We start from the raw sequence: 5,347 nt of genomic DNA on the forward strand, positions 1-5,347 counted from the left end.
TCAAGAGGTTGTTGCAACTCCCGCCATCAATTATGGTACGAACACGTGCATCTTTGACAATGAGGAATGTCTGGAATAGATTATGGCGTTGTAGCTGCTCCGCTTGCCCCATTTGAGAACTTAAAACTCGCTTCATAATGAAGGTGCGTGATGCATAACTCTCCGTGGAAGCGGTACCACTAATCTCCTCCCCCTCACTATCCATGTCATGATCGACTGCAAGATTAGCTTCAAATGCATAGTCTTCCTCGACATCACTATGACTAACATATCCACCATCTGCTGTTGCGGAGTATGCTCGCTGGCTTGGGCAATCCTTCATGACGTGGCCAATACCTTGGCAGCGACGGCACACAATGCCCGTTGTACGACCCGTGGTAGCTGCACTGGAAGAAGAGCGTGGCATTGGATCCTGCGAAACAGTAGATTTACTCACCTCACGTGATGGTTGTGGTGCTCCTGCTGAACGCGCCTGAGTGTTGGAGGAGGGGGCAGCAGATCGTGTAGATGTAGAAGGGAATGTTGTTGCTTGTCCCGGTGGTACTCGTGAAGTAGATGTACTCCCAAAATTGTGCCGCAATTTCTGCACCTGTTGTCGACCCTGCAGTTCTTTTTCTGCCAAGATAGCAAAATGGAACAACCTATTGGTAGTATTGTAATCTTTATAATCAACAAGGTCCTGGTATACTCATCATCCTCTTGTATACTACATCGAAGCATAGCAATTTGAAGCTCTTGATAGTAATCATGGACAGATTTAGAACCTTGATTTAAGCGCTGCAATTTCTTTTTCAATTCACGTGTATAATCAGGAGGAATAAATCTATTGCGCATGGCACGCTTTAGTCTAGGCCATGATTCAGGTTCTAAGCCACTAGAAACTAGACCATTCCACCAAATAATAGCATAATTCGTGAACTCACAAGTGGCTAGTCTAACTCTATGTATTTCAGGAACCATATGAGAACTATACTTTTGATCAACCGTCATTTCCCAATTCAAATAAGCATCAGCATCATATGCACCATCAAAAGGAGGCATGGAAAACTTAATCTTAGAATAAGGATCATCGCGACCGTTGCGATTAACATTATTACCTCCATTACCTTGACGACGTTGTTGTTGGCCACGACGTAATTGTTCAGCATGAGGACGTTGCTCAGCACGCGCATCTTGCCCAACAAAAACCTCACCATCTTCTTGGTCACCATCATTAGTATCATCATCATCATCATGTGAATGGTCATCATCCTGTGGTGGCTGTCGCAATTCAAGGTCGTTGACTCGCGTGACGAGGCTAGCAATGCTTGTTCTAATGTCTGTCAATAGCCTAGTATGATCCTGCAAGGCTTTGTTGAGTTCTTCCTTGGACACACAATCCTTAAAATCCGACGGAGAGCCATCACCTGACATGGTTAGTAGAAAACAAAGGACAACAAATATTATCCCTATCAACTACTAGGTTGTGGAAGGTGGAATCACACAAACTCAAGCGTCTTACCACGCTCTTATAAATGTTCTTACCAGCAGCAAGGAGGAACAACCGTGGAAGCGTGGGATGATTGCAAGAGTGAACCTGTTCGGATCAAAGGAGGTGGAGCTTGGAAGGCACAATATGGTAGCAAAGATTAGCAATAATTGTAATCAGAAGAGCAAAGCTAAATAAGTGTCCAAAGTATGAATCACAGTTGCTGGTCTATCACGTGTCCCTAGTCCTAGCACAACAGCTGAAACAAAGGTAAAAAGGATGATCAGAGAAAGACACAGCAAACAGCACAATGATCTGGGTGTTCTCTATATGCTCCTCTTTTTTGTCTTTTAGCACTAGTAGGAATCACGAATTTTTTTTTTGGTCTTTTTCTGATAATTTTTTCTGAACTAGTAGCACACAAGCAACAACCACAGAAATTTTCAGCTCAAACGGATGCAAGATGTGGCCTACAGAAAATCAAGCACGTTCTTTGAAAAACGTGCGAAAACTTCGCGGCTCGAATACTCAATCTTCCAAGCCGAATTTGGGGAAAAAAATTTCGGCGGAACTCAATGGAGCTGGGAGCAACAGATGTAACTTTTTCTGTAGATGTCCGTGAAAAAAAATTTGCCTGATTCCGAGTCCGTATGAGAAAGTTATGGCTGTTTTACTGAACCCCTGTCGAGTTAGGGTTTTTTTCCAAGCAACTCTTGCAGAAATTGACCTCTTTAAGGTATTGCAAGCAATAGGATCGCAAGATGAACAAGGATGGCAGCGGTGGCAAGGCAATTGATACAAGGCGGCTTGCGACCTATCTAGGGTTGGCGTGGCGGAAAGTAACACAAGGCGGCTCGCGGTGGCAAATCGAGTAATGTGGTGGCTCGACTTGTTGGTGAGGATGGTGGCGATGGGATAGCGGCGTGATCAAAACAGCACGGAGCGTTGACTAAAAACCAAGAACACGACTCTAAAACCAGCAACAAGACTCGACCACGGACAAACTCAACAACGCGCAACTGAAAACAAAAATTGCAAAGGCACAAAGGGTTCTAGGGCAGCGGAAATTGACGGAATTTTTTTTGGCTTTTTCTGGACTTTAGGTAATGAAAAACAGACTAATCTAAAGGGGGAAACGAAATTACCTAACGGGCAACCTGAAAATCTGATACCAGTTGATGAGTAATGTTGGCCTGATCTTCCGATAGGTAGTGATAAGTCAGTGGGTGGAGAACTCGACGTTGATGATCCAAAGGCTTCGACCCGAACAGATCGTCTCCCTTGCAATCACTACACCACAGCTCCGATGGTTATCAACCGTGTCGCGCGGTTGACCTCGCCAAGAAGGCTCAATCCCTGCAAGCGTACCGAGAACACAAGCAAGAACGTAGAAGATGCAATCTGAAATATTGCGAATTAAATTCAAGCACTCGAAGTCGGGGTTCCACAAATACTTGCGGCGGCCTAGTCGGTCCGGAACAAGAGCGAAAATCTCACAACTGTGTGTAGATCAATGTCTAAGCAAAACCCAACTCTAATTAGGGCGGCGGCTACTGTATATAAAGGATTAGGGTCGGCCAAGGACCCCTGGACGCGTCCCTAATGGACTCCAACACGATACACGGGCCAACGGCCCAAAAGATGGTGGCGCAGCACCCTGACAGATTCTGGATGTCCACTTGTTTCGACGATTACCGTTGACTCAGAAAGAATTTGGATATGGGACCAGTCCCGTTGGAAAGCTTATCTCCTTAGCTTTCCAACCATGTGCAGAACGTCGGAAACGGAGTCCGTATGCGTTCTGGGCGACGATTTTAGTGCGGACTGGTCCTGGACTCCGAAACGGACTCGAACTGGATTGGACCTCCACCTTGGCTTGGGCGCCCTTGCTGTTCTTCTCCCGTGTTCCTAAGTAGCAATATATCACAATTATTCAGTAGCATCTCATCCTCATCAAAATATAAAGGAACACTAAGGAACGAGCTCACCTCATAATTTAGTTGACGTGCACGAGCTCGTGTCAATGGACCTATTGTTGGGGGAATACTCAGTGTGTGTGTATCCGAAAGAGTGATGTCCTCATCACCGAAGACCGTGACTGGACGTCGGGGTTCGCTTTAACTGCCCGGGGCAGAATTGTAATTATGTAAATACGCTTGATTGTACCATAATGCCCCCGAATATTCCAAGAATGTAGCAGGTAAGGCGACAAAAACTGTAACCCCGCGTGGAGTTGTTGAGTACGAGCTATAAATAGGGCCATACCATATCCAAGACATGGGCAATCAATTGAGATAGTTTACCCCAAACACGTGTCACCCCAAGAACCCTTCGACTTTCTCTATAAGCGAAGGTTCACCTTGTTCGAGACATCAGTTCCAACAGTTGGCGCCATCCATTGGGACCGAGCGGACCGAAGCCATGCCACCCAAGAAGAAGACGAAGCCAACTGGAGCATTGGAGGCATTGCTGGAACCTTCGGCTACGGCCGGGGCTTCGGTCGAATGACCCCCTTTGGCGCTACCAAGGTTAAGCAATGCTTCGGCTTGAGGAGCTTTGGGTGAGCGCGAATAGCACTACGGTGTTGATGTAGAGCCACTAGGAAGCAATGAGGACAGACATGGAGAGGCCGTCCAGGTAAATGCGGCACCGATGCGGGTCGCAGAAACAAGCGATCGCGCACGCTATGAGCCTTCGGCACAAGAAGGAGGGAAGGCGCGAAATGAAGAGTGGGAAGACCTGGATGACTGCGGAGAGTATGAAGACGAAGACGAAAAACAGGAGGAAAGAACAGCCAGTCTAGAAGCCGAAGAGCTAGAAAGGCAGATTGCGCAGAAAAAGCGCATGTTAGACAGCCTGGCAGCAAGCCGAAAAGCTGCGGAATATCACAGACGGGCAGAGGAAGCTAGGAAGACATTGAAGAAAATGCAAGAGGAAATCAATATGCTGCATCGTGCGGAGGAACAGCTCACTACGCGATGTCGCTTAAAGACACGGCACGGCCTCCGTAGGACCTTCGGCAACGGTCATCCGTGGGAGACCCAGAATCCCCGCTATCCATTGGTCTGCAGAACCAATCATGGCCCTCGGGCTTCAAGATGCCCAGAGCAGTAATGTTAGACGGAGAGTCGGATCCAAGGGAATTCATAATGAGTTTCAAAGCGGCAATCGAATCCGCCAGAGGAGATGGTGCAACACTGGTGAAGGCCTTCGTGTTAGCTGTAAAAGGGATAGCAAGATCGTGGTACTCTGCGTTGCCTTCGGAATCCATATACTCATGGGAGCAATTGCGTAATGCCCTGTATAGCAACTTTCCAAGAAATCGAGTAGACAAGATCACCGCGAGTGACCTCTTCGCCCTGAAGCAACAGCCAACAGAAACATTGCAGAGCTACATGTGCCATTTCGTACACATACGATGTCAAGCGAAGGGGCTGAGCGAAGACACAATCATCAACACGGCAATACAGGGCATCTAAGGGGGACTCTTGGTAGGAAAGCTTACAAGAAAAAGGCCAGGGAGTGTACAAGAGCTGCTCAACAAGATGGAAGAATATGCGAGATCCGAGCTAGACCATCTTCGGAGAAAAATGAAATGGTGGCCTCAAAAGCAGTAAAAACAAATACGTCAACCAGGGAGGTAGGCAATGGCCACCCTAGAGACAGATTGCGGCATCTGAGAAAAGTCGAAGCATCTGACTATACAACAAGGCAAAAGGAGGTCAATCAGATAGACTCCAACCCCTTTGAAGCTGCTCAAGCGTTAAGCGAAGGTCAGAGTGAGGCCACTCGAGGAGGCTGAGGTGGACGAGTTCCGTAGGACCCAGCCACATTTTACTGTGAGTTACATGGCGGAGGAGCCGGCCACAGGACCAAGCA

This window comes from Phragmites australis, chromosome 23, assembly GCF_958298935.1.
Source record: "Phragmites australis chromosome 23, lpPhrAust1.1, whole genome shotgun sequence".
Classification (NCBI taxonomy): domain Eukaryota; kingdom Viridiplantae; phylum Streptophyta; class Magnoliopsida; order Poales; family Poaceae; genus Phragmites; species Phragmites australis.